Source organism: Amia ocellicauda, chromosome 18 (genome assembly GCF_036373705.1).
Source record: "Amia ocellicauda isolate fAmiCal2 chromosome 18, fAmiCal2.hap1, whole genome shotgun sequence".
Classification (NCBI taxonomy): domain Eukaryota; kingdom Metazoa; phylum Chordata; class Actinopteri; order Amiiformes; family Amiidae; genus Amia; species Amia ocellicauda.
In genome coordinates this window covers 23708025-23723995 of record NC_089867.1, presented here as the reverse complement: position 1 = coordinate 23723995, position 15971 = coordinate 23708025, and positions in this window count along the sequence as shown.

Genomic DNA, 15971 nt, shown 5'->3' with positions numbered 1-15971 from the left:
TTATTAAACACTCAGGGAGCCAAGAAACATTCAGAGGCAGCAAATGTAAATATTTTCCTCACAATGTATGCGACTAGATGAGCAAATACTATTAATTATCCAAGGAGTAACATCTTTTTTTTAATTGCAGTCATTGCCCAGTGAATAACAATAACAAATAACAAATAATGATTGTTTTAGCTTGGTAGCTCCTGTTAAGAACAAGGGCACCAGTTTGTGTTACTATGCATAACCCTGAATTGTGTTATTTGCAGCTGAGATGGGAAAAATACAACAGTAAAGCATTGTTGTTGTTACTTGATTATGGCAGCTTTCCGAGCCCTGGCCTTGCAGGAAATTACAACTGTAACGAAGCTAGGCTGCGTGAATCAAGATATAACCAGGCCCTGAAGCAGGAGAGGCCACTATCACAGCAAGGACTACATTAGTGTCCGATATACAAAGGGGAATGGAAAAAACATCGTATGTAAAGGAATTTCAAACTAAGGCAAATTTAGTTGCTTTTAGTACAGCCCAAAAATCCTTAAGGCGTAGAGAAAACAAAAACTTGTTAACTATAGTCTCAAAAACAGAGATGCATCAAATACCCTGGGAAAAAATGCATTCAGATATGCTAGATAAGACCTTGGAAAAGATTGAACACATCGCACAAGCAGCTATAATTGAAAGCAAGACAGAGAAATACCCCGCCTGCTAGCTCACTATAGACTCTGCATTAACCTGAATACATTCTTCAGAAAGGTATATGACACCAGTAGGATTATGCCGGCCGGTGTAATCAGAACGCAACACAGATGGCTTTATTGTCGGCTCATTAATTTCCAACACCTTTCTGAACAGCCGTCTCGTGTTTCCAGGATCACCTGCTGGTAAAGAACATTTTCACACGTTGTCCCTGAAGCTTTTTCGTCCTTAGAGCTGCAGTTTAATATCCTTTTGTTTACAGAGCGAACTGCACAGATTCATGTCAGATCGAAACGCCAGAATGAACGAGAAAACACAAAACAAAAAACATACCTTAAAACCGACACATTTATAATGAGGAAAAAACAGAGTGGGAAACTAAACCACTTGTTCCCTGTCGATTTCCAAACAAAACCAAAGCGAAATACTGTACACTTCTCCCTTAACAGGATACATAAGGATATTTGTCTGGATAATAACATGTCAGCGCTGTCTTACAGAAACGTGAGGGAAATTGTGAGGTTTATGGCTGAAATTGCCGTCACCGGTATGAAAGATTGTCTAGTGCGATTCCTCGAGGAAAAAGCTGAACAAAATCGAGAGAGAGGGAGAGAGAGAAAAACCCTACTAACACACAGACTGTCAGTGGGGGCGAAGAACATACACACAGAGTCATGCTTAGCTTGGAGCTAATGCACCACTCACACAAACACACACACACACACACACACACACACACACACACACACACGGCAGTCGAGGTAGGCCTATATAACCTACTCATGTATCAAAAACACTCATAATATTCATTTAGCTGTCAAAATATTGCTTTCCTTCCCCTTTTTTGAACCAATATGAAGCGTGTGACCTTTTGTTCTGTGTTTAATCTGAGAGTACATCACTATATCTCACAGAAGGTTGTAAGATAACACCAGGACACCAAGGTTGCCCCTGAAGGTGATCCACAGCACTTTATCCGGTTAACGAGCTGCCCCTATGAGGTAGATGCCATTTTTAACGCATCTCTGGAAACAGGACAAAGGTCTTGCTCTCTGGTTCGTGCGTTTGCCTGCATGTTCTCCGTGTCGCCTCTACCGGAGCATCCTGTTTCAATCCTCCCTGTGATCGCCTGGGCTCATTGAATCTGATGCTGACCACATGCGACAGTAGTATGGTTACAACGTGGCATTCATGAAAGACTGGAATCAACTCAAGAGAAATTAGGTAACAAACATCAGCACTCAGTAAACACAAAGGCAGAGCAAATTGTGTTAATGCATTTTGTCCACAAATATTACTTTGTTAGGTTTTTTTTTTCTTCCACCTGCCTGTTTCACATTATTTGCAAAGAGAACACAAACTGTCAAGACCTGGCCTACATACTTATTCATAAATGCAAATTCACACCCCGTCGTGCGAGTTAATGCAGACACTTTATATTAAGCCTGATTTTTCTCTATTAAATAGTTTTTCCATCATTATAATCATACGTGAAGATGACAGCAGCAACTACTGAACATTTTAGCAGTCCCAGCTCTGGGATCGAGGTTACACACATCAGCATTGTTTTGAATCCCGCCCACTGACAAACACACACAAAAAAAGGAGTGAAATGGTGATAGAGATAAAAACTGTTATACGGCTACACAAATGTATACTTTTTTTTTTTTAATGAAAGGGTAAAGTAAATCTCAATTGGTGGTAAATTGCTTTCAAATTGTTCGTTCTTGCTCCTTAAGTGTCTCGATTTTTGGTGCCCTGGAGTTGCACTAATAGGCTGTGACACAGTTGCCATCTCCTCACAGCCACATGCAGTTACTCCCAGGGGTGCAGCAGCCCTCAACGTGCTTATATGGTGCCCCCAGCAGGGACATTGTGTGGCCGATATCAGACCCCGTTTCTCCAGGTAGACACGCAAACGGAGAGGCGGATGCTCTCTTCAGTGTTGAAAACCTCCACCCTCTTCCCTTCCTCTGCCTATTTCAACACTGGTGTGTGTTTATGTCACTCGCAGTAATAGAGGATTGGAGAAGAAGTGCCCCATTAGTGCCGAACTCTATGATCCATGTTAGGTTTAACAAGCTCTTGTAAAAAAAATGTACTGATGGACCAGAACGGCCTCAAAGGAGTCTAATTCTCTGGGATTTCTCCACGGCTGCCGTTTCTTTTTCACCCTTGTAATGTACAAGTGCACTCGACTTCCCCAAAACACACAGGAACAAACGAGAAGACTAACGAGTTATCTGAGCCGACCACAGACTGCAGTCGCTGAGCTATGAAAAGAAAACAAATAAATCTACAAAAATGCTTACAATAAATTTCTGCCTAATTATTTCAACTGAACGCCTCTGCGAAATCTTATTATACCAGCCAGACTGTGATGTCATTGCTTTGGTACAGTGTCTCAGGCGAGAGTTCACAGGGGGACAACATTTTCAAAGGAAGCACAAAAACTGTATCAGCCTGGGATTTGTTTTGTGTTTTGCATGGTATCCAGGAATGTTATTTTCTTGTTTAGTGTTGTGATGATGCAATACCCATTTTGACTGCGTGACAGAGGCCAATCAGATCATGTTGTATATCGTATAAATATTTAAAAAAAAACATGTCAAGGTCAGTTATTCGTTGGTGTCCTATTGCCCTTATGGAGTTTCAAGACATTTGTCGATTTTAATGAGGCCATAAACAGCATATTAAGTCCAGGGATTGTCCATGCAAAACTGCAGACATCTCCTCTCTTTAAGACAGTGTCTTTACATTGCTTACAGGAAGCGGATAAACTATAAAAAACACATCACTAGTAAAAAGCAATTATCAACTGATCAAATTATTCAGATAAATAAGTCAATTTGCAGTTAAAAGACATGTTTCATGTCACAACAACAATCAATTACAGTTAATGATGGTAGGCCAGTGAAATACAAGCATTAAAAACAAAGTCTAACAAAATCTGGTGCAATGATTAATTTATTAATAAAAGCGGTCTAGTCTAGTGCTCCACTTCACGAATGCATATTTGAGTATTAGGAAAAGAGATTATATCAGAAAGAAAAAAGAGAAGGGTTGTCACATCTATTCTGCACTTATTTCATTATACACATTTGCTCTGGAAAACATGGCTCTTTTCACGGTCTAATAGGCAGCCTGGGGCCCCGGGTTTCATTTACAGACAGAGAAAGAAACTATATTTTTTTCCAAAAAAGATTTCCATCATCGCAGACAAACTGCTTTCAACTTCTGTTATTGAACATTGACAATTATAAATAAGAACCATATTCAGAACTCAGCCATGGGATCTACAAAATACCAACAGTAATAGATACAACTAAACACCTGTTTCTTACTAAGCTTAGTTTAAAAGTTCAACCTTTATACAGCTGTCAGGCAACTGCTGATCTGATGTACAAACACAACGCGCAGATGGAGCACCGGCAAGAAAGCCAAGTCAATAGACAATGCAAATTTGTAAATACCAAAAGCAAAAAAGCAAGAAACATTTAGATTAAGTCTAATGGGAAAGTGTGATGGAGCGAGGCTGGTCCCTCTGTCTAAAACTCCTGTACTGTTCTGAGTGTTATTGTGAACTCTAATAGGTAAACCAAAGCATGAACAGACTTATATGTTAAGTCCTGTCTTAAACGTATGACAGCACAGAGATTATAAGTGGAGAAAAACACGAATGCACCTCTGGGTTTGTTTGTGTGTGGATGTGGGCGGCCATGTTTTGTCAGGACCGGAGAGGGTTCGTTTAAGAAGCTGCTTTTTGCTTGACAAGTGAAGTGTTAGTTGACCTACAGTCGCAAATCGTATATGCAGTAATGAATGCAAAGCTGGTCAAATGAAAAGAAGAAGGAGAAAAAACAAAACACTACACACCTTTAGCTCTACTGGCAACCCAGGAAAGGAAGGGGAAATGGCATCGCTCAGTAAGCACTAACTTGATCTGTGTGGGAAATGGGTTAAAGATATCGAACCCCAGCTGGAGTGGGCAGACAGGACCATTTAATCTCTCAAGCTGTCCACAGATGTACAAGGGGGCCAATTACCAGTGACAAGAGCTGCAGATTTCCGAAGCCATTCTTGCTGTCAGAGGAGAAGATACTCACCTCATAGACCCAGCACTGAAAAATCCACTGGATGAAGCAGTCGGCACTTTAGTTGAGCATCGGATCTTTCTCTTCATTTGTTTATCACTGGCTAGCCGCTTCTCCTGCGTATATTGATTTATTTGCATGTCCCCCAGTTCTAACAAGGCTGCAATTACATTTCACGATGTGTCAATCACCTCGCATTAGGAGAGCAGACCGATTTTATTCCCTCAATTTTCCTAAATCATATGGCGCGTGAGACGGGGGGGCGTCAGGAATGCTTAATCACAGGACGCTCCGTCACCTTGCGGAGAGAGGGTTTTGTAAACTTAGTGTAACCTTCCGGGCAGGGAGATGCTCAGATTAATTAAACAAAAGCCTCCAGTGCATAGCAAACGAAAAAAAAGGCAAACGACCTCCATTCATCTCCCGAGAGACTACGGATAGACAAACGCAATCATAATTAATTAACTGCCGGGTCTCTGGGAGGAAGAATAACTCGCTCTAGTGCTAGTAAGACAGAGGACAGGTGTAAAGATTGAACCGATGTCACTGTGTTTCGGCAGATTAATAATCAGATCAAGGAGCGTCTGTCGGATGAGGGATGACAGAAATTGGTGCTTTAAGGTGGAAATTTCCAGAACAAGGGGCTTTCAGAGGGCATTTGACAAGATCAGGTGGATTTACAGTGAGAATCTGCATTTCACACAGCCTGTGGAAAAGCCTCCGCTGAGATCACAGGCCAAGAACGCCAGCGTGTCATCTGGTGCCCGTCTGTGGCCGAGGTCCTGCGCTGGAGCCGAGCTGCATGTTTTATTGACCTTGTGCCCTTCAAGATACACACAAGAGGTCTCTAATTAAAACCAAGCTCAGAAGAGGATTATCCCTCTGACATCTTCTTTTAAAGTAGTTCGCCAAAGTCATGTAACCACCCGGGAAACCGTGGTACAAATGTCTGTGCAATTCAGCAAAGTAGGGATTGTACATGTTTAAAGGGAATAGTCTCTCTTCCCGTCACTGTTACATTTGCTCCGTTGTTGTTATTGTGTTGTATTCTTGCTGTATGCAGTGTTTTTAGTCTGATTGCTTTGAACTTGACAGGGGAGTGAAATAGCAGCTGCACAATGATTTGAAGAACTAATACGCACTACACTGCTGCACCACTGCACCACACTGAGATACTTGTTAGTCTTCAGTGTGAGGAAGAAAAAAAACACACAAACTTAACTACAGCAAAAGATGAGCCATTCTGGGACACACTGTATTTAAAGACGATCTGATCACAGCTGCTGTTCTAGTGTACTGCCAAAAGAAACACAAAACAAGCACTTTCAAACTAATTGTTATTCCGCAAATAATCGGAGAAATAATTAGCGCCGGATATGAAAGCACAGCTGCTTACAAGCCATGTTATAATTATGCTAATCGTCTTACTGTATGTGAGGAGAAAGACAACTGTTCCTCTATCCAGTGGCATGAAGGCACGGTGTTAGCGTGAGCCCCCCCTGACCGACTCAGGTGTCCAGGAAAGTTATAAAACTTCTGTCGAGCGAAGACACCTTGTGGTCAAAGCACTCTTTCGATAGGGACGGGACGGAGGAGAAGGTCATTAGAACCCGTCTCCTTCCCCTGTCGCTTTCTCTCATCCGCAGGCAGCCCTCTGAAGAGACCCAGAGAATCTGCTGTGCTGGGTACGTTGCTCCAGTTGAATTTTAAAGGTCATTCTCTCACAGTTAATCAATAAATACATAAAGGCGCCTGCAATATCAATTTCATAAGTAAGCACCGTAATAATAAAAGCGCGTTTATGACATCGAAACACTGAGTACTCTGCCCACAAAATCTCCAGAAGACATTGATTCGTATTCAAGGTATTTTAAAATGTTCAGCACATTTGGCCGTTCAGTCTGAGAAGCTGCTTTTTCTCGCCCTGACAATCAAGTGGGCGTCTACATCAGTGAATATGAATGAGCCTTCGTGAATAAACTAGAACTAATGGACCATATAGCAGATGCCTGAGAATTAACAGTTATTAATTCCTGCCAAGTTAATAGAAGACATAAATAAACTGCAGGATGTTTTCTCCCCAGCTGGACTGCGCCACAAAGAGGGATGACTCTTTATTTCTCAGTGTTGTTTCTGGGGGCCTGGGGCCTTTGTGGCTCCATTACAGTTCCACTCACATGCCAGCTTCACAGGCGGGGGTCAGGCTCCGGCCTACCCTGCTGAATACTTATAAACCTAACTGCACTCGACTTTTATTTATAAGGCCTCACCAGAGTGCGCTCATATTAATAACGGACGAGCTCGGGTGGGAAGAAATACATTTTCATTGCATTGTTCACTTTCTTTCTATTTCTAATAGCTTATCCGGGGGTTGTTTGTAAACCGCTGGGAAGGCAGGTGCAGTTTTCCACCTGTTTATAGGAAATAGCTTTTCATAATGAATGTTTAGTTAAAGGGCTTTTTACGTGTTTATTGCAACTCAGCATTTCAGAAGCTTATTATTATTATTATTATTATTATTATTATTATTATTCATTTCTAAGCAGACACCCTTGTCCAGGGTGACTTACAAAATATCAGAGCAATACAAAGTGCAATAATCCAATGCCATACGTAATACAATAATAATAAAAGTGCAGTTCAGGCATAATACATTTTACAAATTTAGAATTTACACTAGTGTATAGGAGATACAGTAAGCAATATATAAGGTCAAACATCCTAGATTGTATCTCACACACAGGGATGGGAGGGAGTTTATGTAGGTAAGAAATACGGTTTGGGATGCATTAACCTGAGGACTGTCCCACCCTCCATAAAGTATAATGCATATAACAATCTCCAAAAGTATTAATTTCACAACACTTGTAAAGAATACCATTACAGAGCCGGAGAACTTATAATGCACTTTGAAAATTCACTTTTAGCTCCCTTACCCACAAAAGCACAGTAAAACAAGCACATTTGGCGACACAAAAACATCTGTTACAGCAGCTTTATATAACACCATGCTTCCCATTGGCGCGCTCTCTCCCCCAGGACCACAGTACGGACTATTAAGCGTACAACTGCACGAACACATGCCTAACCGCACGACACTAAACTGTCTTCATCCGAGAATTAACCTTCCTGCACTGAACGCAGCGCAGCTTTTTAATTTGCTTTCTCTGCGTTATCACAGCTAAGCGTGCGCTGAGTCCACCTCCAGCCCAGCTCCTCTGGGAGGAATCTCAGAGGCCTGGACTCCAAAGGCTCGATCGGCGCTGATTTGTATCGGAGGAGACGCACAGAACAGAACAGCTAGGATTTAAGGCGAATTTAAAAAGCAGTAACCATTCACATTGCTAATTTACATCAAAATGGGTTTGGTTATAAAATTGTTCCACTTGTTCTCCACACGTGCAGACAGTAGTCATATTTTCAGACCTGTTTGTTATTGGAGAACACCATAAAAACGATTCGAATGATATTCAGTCACCATTTTTCCCCACAAACAACAAGCCATCCCTGTTCTCGTTTTCAGACTCCATTTTATTCTCACTCCAGTGAAAGAGAGACCGGCCTTGGAATCAAAATCTGTGAAAGCACGTCGTCCGCCAAAACTTTGCAGGGAAATCCATCCATGCCTATTTAAATTCCCCCGACTCTCCCTCGAGTTGCTGCACATATAATTGCATTTTGATTCAGTTTTCCATCCATGCTTTGCCTAAGAAAGGATTTGGAACGCTTGCAGGATTTCGACGGGGAAATAGCTGCCATAGTTTAATCACAGGAAAGAAATACATTTAGCTTGTGACTGAGGGGAATAAGTCAAGTGTGGAAAGGGACAGATGGCACGCTTGATTTAGCAGAACATTGCAAACTTTTCCTCGTCGCAAACATCTTGTGCATGTTTCGAAATTGACATTTTCACGTCAGGCCTTCAGAGTAAAGGAGAATAAATGAGCCTCGCTTTCATCCCTGGAGGTTGTGTGTGATTACATGCAATCAGCCAATTCCTCTAATTTTCTTACATCTGTATTGCCATATATAGATGTGCGGCGGATTGAGTTTTCTTGTCAATCTGAATTCTTATTATCTGCGCCAGGTTTTGAGAAAACATTAAAGGAAAGAAACTGAGACAAATGCCAGTTTCATTACTCACAAAACAAGCAGTGTTGGTTCATCTGCGTTTAAAACTGTGCTGCCAACAGGTAGAAACCTGTCACAACAAAAAAAAGCATTCACCACATAATGTTCAAGTTGAGGGTGTGCTACAATATAGTAAGTATTACAAGGGTGTCAGAATAAATTAAAATAAAAGCCAAAACACTATATGAAGAAATCATAAATCATAAATAAATCCTCCATCTGAAAAAGTGAAGTTCTGTAACTAAAATGTATTCACTTCCGATTTGATTGGGTATGTTGTGTAGTACATTTCACTTTCATATTTGTGTGGAGTCCCATCCCTGCACAATGGAGAGTTTCTTTTAATATTTTAACTAAGTGCATGTGATCAAAACCAACACTGCTACCGATGAAAATCAGGTGTCATTTGTGTGACAGATGCACAATCGTAGTGCGATTTAAACCTGCATGTCAATACTGCACAGTCTGCTCCTTACTGACATGAAACATTGTCTTGAAAATAGACTATGATGTCGGCTAATAGGCAAACATAGTTGATTTATGGCATTCAGGCTGTGCATCTGTCCAGATACAGGCATCCAGCTCACCTCGGGTCAGAGAAGCAATTCCACCAACATTGACTTTCCAAACTAACACAAAAAAGGTTTGATTTTTCTTTTCCCCTAGGAACTTTCTAGACTACAATGGGTTTCAAATTGCATTATTCACTGGTACAATAACTGACACATTTCTGGATCACGAGATTTGCAACAATATAGGTCTATAGCTTAAGTGGGAAGAAATAACTACAATACAACACACCCCAAGGATAAATGAATGGATGGATACATACATATTGTAGATAAACAGATAATGCATATAAAACAGTCTCTGACTCTACCTTTCCCCATGCTGGAGCCTCGCTCTCTCATCCCTCTTCCTTCTCCCACTGTTCCCTGCAGGCTCCAGTGAAGCTCAAAGCCTGTTCTCCATTTGAGGGCGTCGTGTTTGCTCAGCACTCCTCTACAACATCAGAGCACCACAAAAACAAAATGTCAGCAGGAGCATCTTGTCTTCACGCCTTGGAAGAACCTTGTTTCGGGCAAACCTAACCGAAGCAGAAACGGATCATCTCTCTGATACTGTATGAACCTAAGACTATTTTGTATTATTTTCCCGCCACATTGTTCTCCCCGTCTCTTGCACAGATCTGTCAGATGATCTTATTAAGGTTATTATAGATTACAAGGCATGTTGTTGACAATTAGATTACAGCTTTCACAGCTGAGATACGGATACAAATGTGGGAAGCACGAGGTAACTGGCAAACAACATTACACAGCAAAACCACGCTTTCACTGTTAATCTAGTCACAGTAATTAAATTACAGTATGAAGGGTTAATTTGTATTCTGTATCTTTATATTAGGTAAATGCCTCTCGCTAAGTGAAAAAACGTTTTTGATTGAATTAAAAATATAAACTGGATGGTCTGGTTTTACGAAGAAGTTATTTTAGGTAGAGCAGTCCACGATGAGTGCCAATCAACGTCTGTGAAGCCAGCTGCATAGAGTCTGTATTTGTAAAGCGCACAAATAGGGAACTTTTATAAATAAATAGGTTTAGTGATTATTTAATCTACACCAGTTTAAGGTCCACCTAGGAAGAACCACATCACACACCAGAGTCCCGAGCACAGCAAGAACTGAACACAGCAAAGTGTGTCACTTCTTCAATGCCCCCTTGTAACACAACCAGTGGCATAGACAACTGCACACTAATGGGTGAACAGGGCTTCTGGAAATTGCTATACCCGATGCTCACTGTAAGGACCCCAGGCTGTGATGGATAAGCAGCAAAGCCTGGTAGAATGTGTAAACTGTAGGCTAGCTGAGCCACGGGCTGATCCTGTCCCACGTCATATAAGAGTTTTCAGGAAAGAAGGGAGATGAACTAATAATATATTCTTATAATATTGCAAAACAATACCATGACATTAATATACAATGTCAATAATATTACAATTTCACATCAAGACATGAAACCTGTTTTAATTGGATAGACAATATGTGCACACAACTATATTCTGTTATATAATCAGGGTGAAAAAATATCCTTGAGGTAAAGTTTAAAATCTCATTATCGTGATGATGTGAAAAACACAGAATAATCCGTTTTTTGTTAACCAGGAAGAAAATGTACATGTAAGTCGAGGTATCTTATTTCATTTTTAGTGCAGAATGATTCTGGCCCAGAGCTTAGGTCTAACGGATGAGGAAAATATAGCCCACTAGTGCAAACATGTCAGTTAGATATCAAAAAATCCAGAGCCAATATAAAGGTGCTTGCAGGCACAGTGCGACACATCCATATTTACAGCTTTCATCAGAAGAGCTCAACACCAGTGTTGGTGGACTCAACCTTCAGGCCTTTAATAGTCTTTAAGTGGAAAGACCTTGAATGATCTGGGTTATAACCCATCTAAATGCAAATCTCTTTGCCTAATGAACTGAGATAACACTAAGATACCATTTCTGTTTGTTGTTTGGTTTTAATTAAACCGTGCATGTGCGCTGGGTGTGCAATGGCTGGATCAATAGAACCAATATTGTCCGCGTCTCTGTATCAGTGGAGATTCACCAAGGGCAACACAATTAGCAAACAATTAATGGCTTTATTTATTCACCAACTTACGTATCTCAGAAAACAAACAGAAAATCGCATCTAACCTTCAGACTTCACAAAGTGTTAACCATGCGTTACATCTGAAATAAATTCATATTTATTTATTATGTATTTTAGCTGTGAGTGTGTGGGAGATGTATGCTGAGTGCACAAAGATATGGGAAGTGTGTTTGCTATAATAATCCTTACTTCCTGTGCATTTGTATTTGCATAAGTGAGTTTTAGCGGTTTGTTGTACGTCTCGAAGATATTGCTGTTCCTTGCATAATAATTTTAACAACACATTCTTTAAAATGTCTGGTCAGTGCAGTTTTTTTGTCTTTTTGTTTCAAAGAAATTCAAATTTCTCAATAAAGAAATCCGATCATGTTATATCATTATGATATGATATACTTAGATTTTCAGAAAGCTTTTTACAAGGTTCCACACCAAAGACTGATCCTAAAATTGTTAAAATGATTAGACAGAAAATAGAGCAACATCTTAATGAAAACCATATTCTTGGAGATAGTCAGCATGGGTTTAGATCATGTCTTACTAATTTATTAGAGTTCTTTGAACATGCAACTGCAGCTGTAGATCAGGTGAAAGCATATGATATGATATACTTAGATTTTCAAAAAGCTTTTGATAAGGTTCCACACCAAAGACTGATCCTCAAATTGGAAGCTGTAGGCATTCAGGGTAATGTAAGTAGATGGATTATGAACTGGTTGATGTCTAGGAAACAGAGGGCGTCGATTAGAGGAGTCACTTCTAACTGGAGTGAGGTTGTTAGTGGAGTTCCACAGGGATCAGTACTAGGGCCTGTGCTGTTTATAATCTATATTAATGATCTGGACTCCGGGATAGTTAGCAAACTTGTCACATTTGCAGATGATACTAAAATAGGTGGCTCAGCAGATACAATCTCGGCAGCTCAGGCTATTCAAAGGGACTTAGATAATATTCAGTTGTGGGCCGACACCTGGCAGATGAAATTCAATGTGGACAAGTGCAAGGCAATACAGTCTATGTGGACTCCTCACTTTCTCCATCCAAACTATGTGGGGAAGCAATAAAAAAGGCAAACAGGATGGTATGGTATGTTATAAAAAGTGTAGAATTGAGAACAAGGGCAGTGATGTTCAGACTGTACAATGCACTAGTTAGAGCTCATCTGGATACTGTGTGCAGTTCTGGGCTCCACACTTCAAGAAAGATATCGCTGCTCTAGAGGCAGTTCAGAGGAGAGCAACCAGACTTATTCCAGGTCTGAAGGGAATGTCCTACTGAGAGACTGAGGAACTGAACCTTTTCACCCTGGAACAGAGGAGACTACGTGGGGACTTGATCCAAGTCTTCAAAATCATGAAAGGCATCGACCACATCAAACCAGAGGAGCTTTTCCAGATCAGCAGGGACACTCGCACCCGGGGACACAGATGGAAATTGGGCTTCAAGGCATTCAAGACAGAAAACAGGAGACACTTCTTCACACAGAGAGGCGTCACAGTCTGAACAAACTCCCCAGCGATGTGGCTGAAGAGACAATTTGGGAACATTCACAAACAGACTGGATAGGATCCTTGATCACTTAGTTATTAATGGACACCAAACGAGCACGATGGGGCAAATGGCCTCCTCTCAATTGTAAACTCTTATATTCTTAAATGTGCTGCTCCAATTGGTTAGTTTCAACATGATGGGGTGAAGAGTTAATTACTTGTCATTTTTTATTTGTTTTATTAATAATAATAATAATTGCCCTACCCCAGTATACTAATACTACTGGCACAAGGCTTCATACAGTCAATTATTGCACATAGGCCTGTATATGATATTCGTATTTTATTGCATTACAATTCCAGCTGGGTGATAGGCCAGGTGATAGCGGTGTTAATTTGTACACCAGAGCATCTGCCACTGTTCATCACTCATAACAAGTAGCCTATGTTGTCAGTGTAAAAACAAAAACGTACATGTATTTTATATGTAAAAACATATATGTTGTGGTTATGAATACTTCAGTTACACAAGTCGTCAGTGCATTTTGTGATTTTTCTCATGTAACACTCAGTACGGAGCGGCGGAAGGGTCATTAGCGGTCAGGCTGTGCGCAAAGCATGCCGGGATACACAGAGAGCTGCGGTGAGGTTTTCATACAGTAATGACGATTCCGACATTAAAACGCGTACATGTTGGGTATTTTACACACACGCGTAGGCTGTGTCAGACACAAACAGCGCTGAACACATCAGGGCAGAAATTAATTTGAATTAAAAACGCACTTACCCGAGCAGACGGCGTTGCAGCGCAGGCGCACACAGTCCGGCAGCGCGGGTTCCTCCTGGCGTCAGCCGCCATGGCGCATACTAGTATTAATAGAGCTGTGTTGTGGCTGTTATTGTTTTAAAATGATAAAGTCCTGAATTTCGCTCATACAAAGGTATATCAGTACAGGGTTCAAACGCAAGACGGACTCTGGTCGACCAAACACGTCCTGAGGAGACCCGGGCCGCCCCCCGGATACTGCGACGGTGGATCCGCCCGGGACAAAGTCAGCATGTAGTGGAAACAATAACCATATTAATAATCACTGTAAATGACATTAAACGGCCACGCAAGGATTGTCCGGCACTTCCAGACGGCCAGTCCGCCCCGGAACCACGTTATCATCCCCAGTGGGCGCGCTGCCTTCATTCAGGTCGTTGACCCAGAAGTACGGAAGCCGGTTGAATCAATCCAAACGTAGAGCACTTTGATGTTTGTCGCATAGGATTTTTAAAAACTTTTCATTTGACCGGACTTATCTGTGTCACTGTGGTTTGGAGCAGTAATGAGAAGTGCATTTTATGTATGTATGTATTTATTTCGCTCTCACTGTAAAAAGTGCATGGGCAGCTGCCCGTTGGCCCATCCGTCTCTGGCGCCCGTGGCATCCTGTAGGATAAAAGAAAGGGAATTTGCTGCCAGTGGGAAAGAAAAACTTGATGAGTCTTACCAAGCTGAACGAGAAATCAAATCTTACTTGCAAGTCACTCTACTGTGTCATGATTGGCCATCCCACACTGAAGCCACTGGAGAGCTGTTGGGCTACTGTCACAGGTCTGTGTTTTAAAACCATGCGAAGAGCGTCAAGGGAAAAGATGTATTTATTTGTGTCTGCCGTCTCATGGGACGACAGGAGATGAAATACAAGGAGTGTCTGACACATACACAATGGAGTTACATGAGGACGTGTCCAGCGATGGCTTTGGGTGTCCTCAGCAAACCCCCGCGGTGTCGCCATGGGCCAGCAGTGAATCATGGAGCGCAAACGCCCAGCCGCTGAGCCCGAGCTGTGGAGCATGTGAATGAGAAGACATGGAGAGAGAGAGAGAGAGAGAGATCGAGAGAAAGTTTGATCCTCTGGCCGAACTCAGTGCTTACAAATACCGGCATATTTCAAGTCTCAATTTGATTAGTCAGTTTTGATCGATCATTGATATTCACTTAGAACAGAATAGCCCACAATAATCAATAACTATCTAATTTTACATCCATGCACACCCAACAGAAAATACAGGCGATCTCCCCTGACCTCACCAGCTTCTAACCCAGCACAAACAGTCCCCCAATAGCCATTTTGCCACGGCCTCTAATAAGCACGATAAACCAGGGTATAAACAGCAATCAGAGGGTCGCAACAGGATAGAAAACCAGCCATTAACAAAAGCACACAGCAGATGATATACATCTCCTCTCGGCCGCTTCCGAATCTGAAAGACATCTGCTCGGGGAGATGCAGGGGGAGAAAAAAACCTCAAAGCCTTTTTTCTTGTGGTACTTTTGTTGTTGTTGTTGTTGTCGGAATATCGATTGTCCTTGCTTGACTCCAAATATAGCTCTCTCTTCAGTGCAGCTGGCGTCCGGCCGAGCGTGTTTGAAGCAATCTGGGGGTGGGGGGTGGAGAGGTGGTGGTGGTGGTGGGTGGATGAGCAGAAGGGGCAGAAGAGAGGAGAGAGGGATTGACACCGCAGGGCTCAACCACTGCCTCCGTCCATCACTCACGCCGTCTCTGTGAGGCGAGGCACGGTAGGCGCAGCTGAAATAAGACTCTGCTCCTCGGGGGCGCGGAGCCGGTGTTTTGACTGATGTTGTAACGCTGACGAGCCTCCAGGGCGGCGATGATGAGATCACGAAGGCAGGCCGAGAAGATCTCATCATCGCTGTCTGGGGGGCAGGAACAGAGCGCCGGCCAGTCCAGAGTCATGCGTATATAAATATATAAATAAACAATTTAATAATAGCAAAGACAAGCTACTGTTTCAATTCACTTTCACACTTATTAGCCAGTCATGATATTCCAAGACGTGCCGATTGTGCGATGCTGTGTACAGCCCCGTAAAACAGTCCTGGTGTGCACTGGATCGATATC